The 12,323-nt window shown below is 45.1% G+C and overlaps 2 long non-coding RNA genes across 3 annotated transcripts in view; one reads left to right on the forward strand and one right to left on the reverse strand.

Moving 5' to 3' along the window:
• LOC144326977 (uncharacterized) overlaps positions 1-12,323 on the forward strand; it is a 35,769-nt gene that overhangs the window by 9,612 nt on the left and 13,834 nt on the right. The window lies entirely within an intron of this gene.
• Positions 1,797-8,558, reverse strand: LOC114591382 (uncharacterized). 2 transcript variants are annotated; one of them, XR_003705261.2, is made up of 5 exons: positions 8,447-8,558; positions 7,639-7,677; positions 5,911-6,011; positions 3,256-3,309; positions 1,797-1,989 (listed from the first exon to the last, which is right to left on the reverse strand). It is a non-coding gene; the product is annotated as an uncharacterized LOC114591382 (long non-coding RNA). The 2 variants fall into 2 exon arrangements; XR_013391929.1 differs by lacking the exon at positions 7,639-7,677 and having other exon boundaries at positions 8,447-8,543.

The raw sequence follows: 12,323 nt of genomic DNA on the forward strand, positions 1-12,323 counted from the left end.
CCTAAAAGCACAAAGAGCTTCTCTCCAAATTGCCTTTCTACTGTCAATCCACATGACTTAAAAAAACAAAAACATTTTTTCTAATTGGGTTTCAAGATAAGAATGCAAATATAAAGAAAAAAGAAAACCTATAACCAAACTTATCCCCTGCAACATTAGAATCATAGGGAAATGACTGCCTGAGACCAGTGTGACTTGCCACAAAGCAAGTTCAGAGCTCAGTAGCAACTGGAACTTAGGTGATCCAAGTCTATGAGTCTCCACATGTGGAATCAGAGAAACCCACAACAAAACACATTCCCCTCTTCTACTTTATAGACATGCTTCATTTATGTAAAATGGATTCAAGTTGCAAGAGCTTCCAACTAAACATCAGGAATAACTTTGACACTAGAACGGTCTCCCTTAGAAGATAGTGGACTCTTCTTCCTGGAAGGTTTTTAAGCAGAGGTTGGATGGCCACCTGTCGTGCATGATCTAGTTGATATTCCTGCATTGCAGGGGGTTGGACTAGATTACTTTCGGGCTCCCTTTCCAACTCTACAGTTCTATGATTTCAGATATCTCCTATGTTATTTCCCCTCTCGCTCCCACATTACTTTTTGATGAGCTCTGAGACCCCTAACATCTTCCCTGCTTTGCTAGGGATCAAACAACTTCATCTGAACACTTGTTCGACATTTAGGATTAAAGATAAAAGGTAAAGGTACCCCTGCCCGTACGGGCCAGTCTTGACAGACTCTAGGGTTGTGCGCCCATCTCACTCAAGAGGCCGAGGGCCAGCGCTGTCCGAAGACACTTCCGGGTCACGTGGCCAGTGTGACAAGCCGCATCTGGCGAGCCAGCGCAGCACACGGAAACGGCGTTTACCTTCCCACCAGTAAGTGGTCCCTATTTATCTACTTGCACCCGGGGGTGCTTTCGAACTGCTAGGTTGGCAGGCGCTGGGACCGAGCGATGGGAGCGCGCCCTGCCGTGGGGATTCGAACCACTGACCTTTTGATCGGCAAGCCCTAGGCGCTGAGGCTTTTACCCACAGCGCCACCCGCGTCCCAGAATTAAAGATAGTAGCTTCTAATTTGCAGCTCCTGCACAGGTCTCTTCCAGTATCCTCCCCTCCCCACTTTGTGAAGCAATTTTTTTATTTTTAAAAAAGTACATACCCATAGTAGTCATTAGTTAAGAACAAACTCAGCAGGAATGTTCAAACGTGTTTGGCTAAATGTTTGATGAGCATGAGATGAGACCTTATGAGAATGCATATTATATTTCCTTCATGTGCCGGGTGCGGGGTCAGGAATCCTGACTTGCCTGGGACCCGGTAACTGTTTCTACATGTGCAGATAACCGTTAGCATATGCAAAATCTGCGTCCTCTCTTGTCTTCTGTTCTGGGGTTGCCCCCAACCTTCCAGAGCAAGTTTAGGGACTGTGGGGTGGGAGACACCGGGGGGGGGAGGTGGGAAAGTCCCATTACATGATTGGACCATGTTCCATAATTACCTAACCAGTGCCAGAAGCCTAGCATGCATGCTTAATGCATTTTTGTTTTCTGTTGGGCACTGTGGAGTCATGCTGAAAAAGGCTTGACAAAGCATCCGTTAGATAAGATTTAGAGTATAGATGCAGCAGTTTTGTAGCACCAGCTGGTGGCACTGCTACCTTACTTTTATAGAGCTGATTACGCCATCCTTCCTGCAACAGGGTTATGAATTGTGAATCCTACCACAATGGTATTTAGTTGTTATCACCTTTCACTAAGGCTAGAAGCAGATTGCTTATGAAGGGAGCATTAAACAGAGTATTAAGTTTTAATGGAAAACAAAACAAATACACTTCGTTTTACATGCATTGAACCCAGACACGTCTTCCTTCCTTTCCAAATGCCCTGAAGACATTCTTAGGCAACTCGGCTCATGTCCTCTGCTAGTTGTTGGCTGCCCCAAATTTAATCCTTTTCCTTCTTTTTCTTCTTGTCACCACTGCGAGCCTGCGGCATACAAGAAGAGAGAATGTAATTTGGAGCTGAGGAACATTTCACAATCCCTCAACCCTCTTTCCCCTTTCATTATGGTAACCACATTCCAAAAAGCAGTGGCTTCTGTCAGTTCAAGCAGGGATATCTTTTATCAGGGTAAGTTTTCATCCTCACTGCCATTGCTTCTCTTTTCTTCAGAGACACAAGTGCTTTTGTACCTAAGACCACACAGTTTCTCACTGTATCTGCCCAGAGCATGCAAATACAGGGTGATGATAGCAAGAAGGAGGGCCGTCTGGCCCATCCACCAGCCAAAGAAGGAGCAATTATAGGAAACTGCATACCCCCCCCTTCCCTGCTAGAAAAAACACATTCAGCTTCAGCCGCCAGTTGCACTGGGACTGACCATCCATTGGCAACAGGACTTAAAAGTGTGGTGTGGTGGTGTGGGTTTCAGGCTTGTAAATGTCCATACATTATTGCAGTCTACTGTAAGCTGCCTTAACGATCATCCAATCTTAAGATGGGATATAAATATTCCAATACTTCTCACAGGGGTACTAAAACCTTCACTTGGTTTGTACCACTTCAGACTGCCGCTGGGTGTGGATGGGGGTGTTATGTGATGGTGTGATTCTACATACAGTGGTACCTTGGTTTACGAATAGCTCTGTTTACAAACTATTCAGTTTACAAACTCCGCAAAACTGGAAGTAGTGTTTCGGTTTGCGAACGGAAGCCGAACAGTGGAAGGGCACCAGCAGTGGGAGGCCTCATTAGGGAAAGCACACCTTGGTTTAAAGAACAGGTTTTGTTTAAGAATGGACTTCAGGAACGGATTAAGTTCGTAAACCAAGGTACCCCTGTACAATGAAACCCCCACAGCATACCACTGGCATGTCAAGGAGATGGATGGTTGTTGATACCACGGAGTGCCTTGCAACATGAAAGTCCCCAACTGAAGTCTGAAGTGGTACAGCCCAGACAAAGGTTTACGACCTCTGTGAAGGACTAGACCGTGTCTGCTGCTAGTACATTGGCAGTGAATACAGGCAGGGCTGCCAATTAGCTTTCCAGCAGGTCTACTGAAAGGCAAACATTTAGAAAGTGGCTCTATCTTTAACTTGGATAAAAGGTGGAGGGGAAAGTGTTGTCCGCTAAAATATGGGACCAAATAATAATCAGCCTCAGCCTCAGCCTCAGCCTCAGCCTCAGCATCCCTACCTACCTGCCAGCAGCTGAACCCCTTCCCATTCAGTCTACCAAGCATCCAATTACCTTTTCAGAATCACTGTCTGAGCTGCTGCTGCTGTCATCATCTTTCCCATCATGCTAGGGAGCAAAAACCAAGCGATTAGACCAGTGGTGGTACAGAACACAGAACTTGGCAGTCACCTGGAACATACCATTGGTCCACCTGGCTTGCATCATCTACCCTGACTTACAGCAGCTCTTCAGAGTTTGAGACAGGGGTCTCTCCCAGCCCTACCCTGGACATGCCAGGGATCGGATCTGCAGCCTTTGGCATACAAAGCGTCTGCTCTGCCTCGGAGCCACAACCATCCCCCTTGCTTATGGCAAAAAACAGCTTTGTATATAGAAGGTATCAGATTCAATCCTGGTATCTCTAGAAAGGCCTGGGAAAGACTCATGGGGAGCTGCTGCTAGTCAGTATATTTGTTTCTTCAATTTCTTACCCACCCTTCCCCATAAGGACACAACAACAACATAAATTTAAACAAAAGCAACCATTTAAAAACCATCAACCCTAAACAGCCATACTTTTCAGGCAGGTCATAAAAACAACATTCCTCGGCTGTGAGGGTAAGGAGATGCGTTGTCAGCCTATGCTGAAAGCTATACAGGACTGGGTGGATGCAGTCAGAATGGGGAGAAACCAGAGAACCTAAAGTGACAGATCCATCCATCCCTACCATCACAAGACATATGGCAAATTTGGGGAATGTTTTTTTTTTAAAAAAATGTGGCCGATAAATGGGTGGGAATCTTTTGAGATTTTGAATCCTCGACATTTGCCAAAGCTTACATAAATGAACAAAGCCTACTGCATCTTGCAGGATGAGAAGGTAACTGAAAGAAGGCACCTGGGGCCGAATTAGCATCTTGACTTCAATACATGTCGATGCACTTTGTGCCAGTCATGGACTTCTGTGCTGTGATGTGGGAACATGAAAGTGGATTCTAAAGGGTAAAAAAAATCACTGCACTCTCATTCTGGTTTAAAAGCTCACTCATCATGTGCCCTTTGAAAGATGCTACACACCCATCCAGCTGTTTTTTTCCCTACATTTCGCAACAGCGTCTTTCTATCTCCCTATTAAATGCTGAGTTCTGTAGGCATTTTCCCCCATTAAAAATTTCCCTTTAGTTATCCAAGCTGGGCCCAGGTTGACTCACATACAGAGCAGGGAGGAAACAGTCAGCTGAACTGCATTGCTTTCAAAGGTCTTAAGAAAACAAGTGATGAATCATAGCCAAATAGTGATTGTGGCATGTCATGTCTTGCAGACCCACTGTGTGGGAGCCTCACAGTTAGATAAACACTTCTTCTCAACAGTGGTTTACCAAGATGCACAATCTGAGCCTGTGTCTGTAAAAGATTCTGAGTTTTAAGCCTTCTTGCATAGCCTCCAGTCATAGGCCTTTATTCCAAACTTTCACTGCCCTTCACATTCCTATATCTTTCTTCTTGCCACCTAGACTCACATTGGCACAGAGAATATAAAAGTGAAGCAACTACTGTATATATCTTTTTGAAGTGTTACACAAATAAATGAATTTTCTGATCTGCGTAAATGTATTCCTCGTGGAGGACGTTGGTAGAATGCGGTCAGTCCTTTGCAGCCACTGACATCACCTATAATTTGAACTCCCATTGTAGGACAAATTCTCACAAACTGCAACATCATGTAATTAATTGGATCAATGCAGCTTTATAGGAGCAGCTGCTGCCTCAGAGTGATAAATAGTTCTGCCATCTGAGCAGAAGAAACGAGCTTGCAGTAGCTCCGATGTGATGATTTCATATGGCACAGACAGTGAATGAGTTATTAAAGATTTCCATGCTACTTCATAAAATTGGATTGTGTTTACTGTATTGATTTTTGGAAGTTGATGCATCAGGATATACAAAGCTAGCCAATGACCATCATTCTGTGGGGCATTTGGAATGGTTTTAAAAAGTAGTAGTAAACTAAATTTTATTCACAGTAGACCCACTGAAATTAATGAACATGACTAAGGTCCATTACTTTCAGTGGGTCTACTGTCACTGGCGGAGGAAGATGGGGGTAGGGGGAGTGCACTGTCCCCGGCAGCGCAATCCTGGTGGGGTGCCATCGCGGCTGCCCCCCCTGCCCATGCTGGGCACCACGCCCCCACAGGCAGTGCGCCACGCCCCCAGAACATGTGCCACACCCCCGGGATGAATGCCAGCCACGCCCACACCTACGCCTGCTCTCCGCCCCCCAGTCCTGGAGCATGAAGCTCTGCCACTGTCTACTCTAAGTAAAACTTACTTGAAAACTACTCAAAGGTTTTCAGGACATTGTACTGAGGAATCATCTGTCTCACCAAATGAAAGAGACTGAAGGTGTGTATGCATAACCATTTACTCCGACTCCAGTGCTCTCTCACTACTGATGTTTGAAGCCATGTGCACCCTGACAATCACCAGTCTGTATCTATTTTGTAGTTTGATGTGTTTTCCCTGAAACCAGCTTACATCAGACTTCAGAGTTAAGCTGAAATTTGTGCATATGAGACATTTGCAGGTGACAACTCATGAAGAGGTGACAGCTTCACTTGAGGGACTTCACTTGAAGGGAACCAAGCAAGTAAATGTGCATTGGGTGGAGACATGCCTCCCAGCTGTAAGAAAAGCCACCTCTAATTCAGCATCCTTTTTCTTACCTTTTTCTCCTTTTTCTTTTTCTTGTCTTTCTTGTCACCCTCTTTCTTGCTTTTTTCCTTTTCCTTTTCTTTTTCCTTTTCCTTCTCGTCTCTCCCAAACACTAATGGTTATGAGATGGAAGAAAACAGAGAAACAGGAAGCAGGGATGCTGTGACGTTTACAAAGTGCAGTCAAAGATGCATCACCTTCATCTGCATTCCCCAGCCAAGAAAACTCCCAAACACTATTGCAGTGGTGGCCATCCTTGCTTTTGCCAAGTGTGCCACATGCCAAGGCTTTGCAGGTCTGCTTCTCTGCTATAGGCACTTTACCAAAGGCCCTTCAGCCTTCAGTCTAGGGATGCCACAAACCACTGTTGCATATGCCACAACTTGGTCATCCATGCTTTTTTGCAAAGATGGGGAACCTATAGCTCACCAGATGCTATTGGATGCTTCAGCCAGTATGGGAGATGATGGGAGCTGTAGTCCAACAATATCTGGAGAGCAACTAGTTTCTATCCTTGCTTTAGTGGATAGTTAAGGTATCCTCCAGATGTTCTGAACTACACCTTCCATCACCACCAGCCATGGGCCATTCTGACTGGGGCTGATGGGAACTGGAGTTCACAGCGTCTGGTGCGCATCATATTAGCTAACCCTTGGTAGTGTACTAGTAGGAAAAAAGCAAGAAATTAGCTGTACATTTTACAAAAGACTAATTCTACTGTCTGGATTTTTCACAGAGGATCTATAATCAAGTAGATGGCTATCTCTGATGGCCTCAGAACAGAAGTGAGAAGGAATATGGAAAAAGGAAAGTCAGCCTTGAGCCTTCAGGAAGCCAAGAGGACAGACCAGCTGGGCATATTAGTCTTGCCAGAAAATAGCCTGTTTTAGTTTATGAATGGCATTACACACTCATCTCCGAAGATTAGAAACTACAGGGGCAACTCAGATACGACACTGAGTATTTGAAGGCTTCAGTATCGTAACTGCTGTTCATGACACTTTCTGCTCTGTTGAGATGCAGGGATCAGGTGTATTTCAGAATGCCAAACATCAGCATTTTGTCCATAAGAACATAAGAAAGCCCTGCTGGATCAGGCTAAAGGCCTATCCAGTGCAGTGACTCATCACAGTGGCCAATCAGTTGCCCATGGGAAGCCTGAAAGCACGTCCCACTTGTGGATCACAGCAGCAGGTATTCAGAGATTCTGACAGTTGATGTAGAACATAGCAATTGGGCTTGCAGAATGCTGCACAATTGGAAACAGGTGCTGGTGATATGAGAGAGTTTTTATTATGTTAACTTCTCAGGGCGGCCCAAGGGCTTCCAACGCTTGAGGTGAAATGCCCTGCTGCTGCCCACATGATGGGGGAACAAGTTTCATAAGAAGTCTCCCTTCCAGATCCCCTCCCTCCCACCATTCCAGATCCCCTCCCTCCCACCAGCCAAGGGGTTTTGCATACCCTTTCAGGGGAAGCCAGTGCAAAGCCCCATCACACTACCAGGTGATAGAACCCTTCTCGCTGACTCAGTAGGAGGGGAGGCATTCCACAGAGCTTTGCCACCAGTCCCTCTCTGCCCCTAGAGGCCGGGAAGACCAACGGCAAAGCTGGGCAACAGAATAGGGTAATGCTCCCTGAGAGGTGCCGCCTGAGGCAACCACCTCACCCAGCCTCATGTAACTTCTTCTTTGTTAACAGATGTATTCTCAGTATAGATGCAAAGCAAAAGTGACCCACCTTTTAAAATGGAAGACATTCTTCAGTCGTGATGCAGCTCTTGCCGGGAGGAAATGAAGATGTATTAGTATTTAAACCTGTTTCCTAAGGCCACACAATGCACATTCCCAGTATATCAAGGGGACTGGTAAGGATTTGGAAGGGGCAGGAGAAAAAGACTGTGAAAAGGTTATTGGAGGCAAGGGGATTTTTACATGGGAGACTAAATATTTCTACCATGGGGTTGCTCCAAATACCCTGATTTAAATTGTCTTCAGGAGACTTGCCTTGAGAATCTGGTTTTGCTTGTTGTTATTTGGCCTCACCCACCACCACCACTATATAACATACACGGACAGATTAGCCAGCACTGGATAAGCAAATTGACTAATTTTGTGTAGCAAAAGAGGAAACGTTTAGTTCCTCCCGATTCCCCAGCTAAGGTCGAATAAACCAGCAAAACCACTACAGAGGAACTCAGGCACATAAAGTCAATGCAAATTTCACCATCCTGCATACGCTTATTTTCCTATTCAAATCTGGCAAGCCCTAACTTTTACTTCTCCTGTAGATTTGTCTCTGGGTGAAGTCTTAATCCACAACTGAGACAGCCTCTTTCTCCCCCTAAAAGGTGAAGAACCTATGCCGCAAGGCAAAATGTCCCAAACCTTAGTTCAGTAAGTGATATGTAATGCAAACAGCTTAAAATCAATATACTCCTCCAAAATGCACATGCAAAATATAGTGTCTTCTATAAGCACAGAATGAGAATCAAGTTACATTTTCTTAATGGGAGAAAAGGAAAGCAGGTAAAGGAAAGCAACCTTACCTGGTAGGGAAGAAAGAAAAGCAGCCTTGCCTCTCCAATGTTCTTTTGACCTATGGAACTTCCGTCCCTGCCGCCTTGTCATTTGTGCTCTCTCCTCTCATATTGCAACATGGACAAGAAGAAAAACTTGTTCCACCCACCCCAGGCGCCGCACACAATCAGGGAGTGTCCTTTTCGTAGATGCTGTCCTTGCTCAGGCAAACCTCATTCAGTAATCCTGGCATACCTTCTACCAGAAAGGTCTGGCTCAAAGCAGTTAGGACAATCCTGCGTCACATTTGAGATATCTTTCCCTTATTGCTCCACAGTTAGAATTAAGCCACTGAATCAAATGGTGGTCAGCTGCAGGGCAGCCCAATACTATTGGCCGCCTGAGTCAAAGGACAGTCTTGCATCTCCCCACTCCCCATTCCACATACAAGAGCTGATTGCAGTGATAGTTGAATCTTGCTAACCTTAGGGATAGCACTCTCCTACAGTCAGCAGGCTGGTTGAAGGAGTGTAGTGTAAGCTGCAAGTCTCAGCATTGGCTTCCTCACTCTCCCTAATCATAGAGCTGCAATGGGTGAAATCTCTTGATTCAAAAACTTGTTTTTTATTTATCAACTTTGGGGGGGGGGTGTCCCAGAGTTCTCTCCTGGCTCATAGTTTATTCACTCATTTCATTCTTATCCCACCCTTCCTCTAAGAACTCAGGGTAGCATATAAGAAATACTCCCCCCCCCCCGCTTTGATCCTCAAAACAATCCTGCAAGGAAGGTCAGGATGAGAGTGGCTGGTCCAAGATCTGAACTAAGGATAGACACATCTCTGGGGCATGTAATACAGTCGTACCTTGGAAGTCGAACGGAATCCATTCCGGAAGTCCGTTTGACTTCCAAAACGTTCGGAAACCAAAGCACAGCTTCTGATTGGCTGCAGGAAGCTCCTGCAGCCAATTGGAAGCCGCAGAAGCCCCATTGGATGTTCAGCTTCAAAAAGAACATTTGAAAACCGGAACACTCACTTCCAGGTTTCGATCGTTCAGGAGTCGATTTGTTCAGGAGCCAATGCGTTCAAGATCCAGGGTATGACTCTATCAGCATCTTTAAAGGATTGTTCCCTGCAGGCCATAAGCAAACAAATATTCTGAGCTAGGCAACTTCACTGTGGACTTTGTTGTGTGCTCTAGGTGGCTGCTGCTCCAGCGACAGATATCCCATCTGCACAAGTGACTTACTGGCATGTTCCTCTTGTGTTTCACTTGCAGCTTCTTTGCTTTGCAAGGGCAACCTGCCTATTTGGGTCCAAAGCAGTAATAAAGCAGAAGCCAGAGGAAGAAGCCGTTGTGTTTCTTTCTGCCCAGAAATATCACTTCATTATGAAATGTTAGGATGGAGAACTAGGAATAATGTAGTATACTATTTTATTATTAACAAAAGGCATCTTTGGGGTGTGGATTTGTATGCAGTACTATTCCTAGAATGACCTCATTCAAAACCACAAACTGTATTCAACACACCCATTCCTTTTCAGTATGACACCTACCACCTTCCCTCCAGGGTCACTATTTATCTGATGATCTGCCTTTCCATGCAGATAAATAGGTGATGTGTTGCCCACTGCTAGCATGGAGGAATTTTTTTATTATACACCGACTTCTGTTGTCACATTAGGGAAAACACAAGCACCTGTATATTTCCCTTTGTGGGGCAGACAGTTGCTTAGATGACATTTGCATCGGAAAACTACCCTCTCCTCCTTCCTGGGTACCAGGCTGCCAGTCTCAGTTCCCTCCTCCTCCAACTGAAGGTGCTTTTTTCGGGGGAGGGAAATACATTTAGGGAGAATGGAGACCCACTTGCAAATCTCCATCATCTCTTCTAATTTGACCATCATAGAATGAATCAGCCTAACCACAAGCACATGTAACACATGTGCTTCACAGGGGCAGACTTTAGTCTTTCAAATTTCAATGGCACCCTGTGCAAGGCCAAAACTCGGCACCCTCCCACCTCTCGCCTCCCATCCTGCTCAATTCACTATGTCATATATTTGATATCCTGCAGCACCCGCTAGGCTCAGCACCCAGTTCAGAACTCCTCGTACTGCCCTAAATCCGCCTTTGTGTTTCACTTTCACTACATTTTACTTTTAGAAAGTGCTTCTAGTCTTACCATTTGTTCTCAGCACTCTGAGTATTGCCAGTTGCTTGCCTGGCTGATGAAGCCCACGCTGTCAGCAGATGTTCATAACTGACGACATTCATGTCATTCATTATAGAAAATGTGGCCAGTAGCCATATTGTTTGAGGGGCCAATCATTCACAACCCTTCATTTCTGTTTCAGGTTAGAAAAATCACTTAACGTTTTTGACAGCTCCATAATATGACATGAATTCAATTTTTTTCTCAGCTGTTGACAGTGGATAGATTTCCATGGAATCTACTTAACAGGCTTATTAAATCTGATGCATCTGGTCCTGCTTAGAACTCCTGTCCTTTTTTCTTTAAGTATTACATGCTGTACTTAGTAAGTCGCATACTAAACATACCAAGCTGCCCCTTTAATTTTGGAGCAGTTATTAAAACAGAAGGGAACGGGCTTGCTTCCCTTTCCCCACTCTGATGTGATTAAGTGTGTACAGGTAGGAAAAGAGCCTACATAACAGCAAGGCTTGGGGAAAGATTGTGGACAGCTGGCCACGCCAGAAGCCATTTTTGTTTCAGGCAGTACCAGACCTCCAGCAGGGATAGGATGGGTGTAGGAATGCACAGAAGCTACAAGCAAATAGTGCTACGGAATTGCTTTTATTAGCTGCATAATAGAAAAGAAATGTTATGTGGCCTGCAAATGGTAGAATTATATTTGCATTGGGGAGATATTTCCTGCCTTTAAAACAGGAGCGGTGAACTTTTGACCCTCCAGATGATGTTGGACTCCAACTCCCATCAACCCAAGCAAATACGGCTAATGGTCAGGGATGATAGGAGTTCTAGTCCAACCACAGGTTCCCTATCCCTGCTTTAGAATAGCACGTTCTGTCTTCTTAAATTCAAATTTACATGGCTGGTATCGCAGACATACACAAGCCTATGTTTGCTGAATCCCTACTCAACATACATCAGGTTTCCTGTTTTATGGAACCACCTTACTTCTTCTATAACATATTTGCATGTGCATTTTCTTTCAGATCAGGCCCTGCTTTTGAAAACGGTGCATACCTAAAACCCAGAGTCAACATATTGCTATGCTTTCTCACAGTATCAGATAAGCAAGTCTCTGTGTCTCGAGGGATGACATAATCCACTTTTTAATAGGCAGGTACAAGCAGGTTCGGGGACGTGGGTGGGTTAAACCACAGAGCCTTGGACTTGCTGATCAGAAGGTCGATGGTTCGAATCCCCGCAACAGGGTGAGCTCCCGTTGCTCAGTCCCTGCTCCTGCCAACCTAGCAGTTCGAAAGCATGTCAAAGTGCAAGTAGATAAATAGGTACCACTCTAGTGGGAAGGTAACCGGCGTTTCCGTGCGCTGCTCTGGTTCGCCAGAAGTGGCTTAGTCATGCTAGCCACATGACCCAGAAGCTGTACGCCGACTCCCTTGGCCAATAAAGCGAGATGAGCGCCGCAACCCCAGAGTTGGTCACGACTGGACCTAATGGTCAAGGGTCCCCTTACCTTTACCTTTACAAGCAGGTTCAACTACTTAAATGTAGAGGCTTAGGGCCACTTCCTAGACCCAGGCCCTGCTTAAGATGATGGATTACAGTAGGTTTAAGCATGCTTAACTCTCTATTAGATTGTAGCTATGGAGGGAATAGCTAGAAACAGACACAATTTGTCAATACTGGAAACTGAGAATATATATATATATTATTTGCAAAGCGTTTACCCTTAA

The sequence above is a fragment of the Podarcis muralis genome, chromosome 2 (genome assembly GCF_964188315.1).
Source record: "Podarcis muralis chromosome 2, rPodMur119.hap1.1, whole genome shotgun sequence".
Taxonomy (NCBI): domain Eukaryota; kingdom Metazoa; phylum Chordata; class Lepidosauria; order Squamata; family Lacertidae; genus Podarcis; species Podarcis muralis.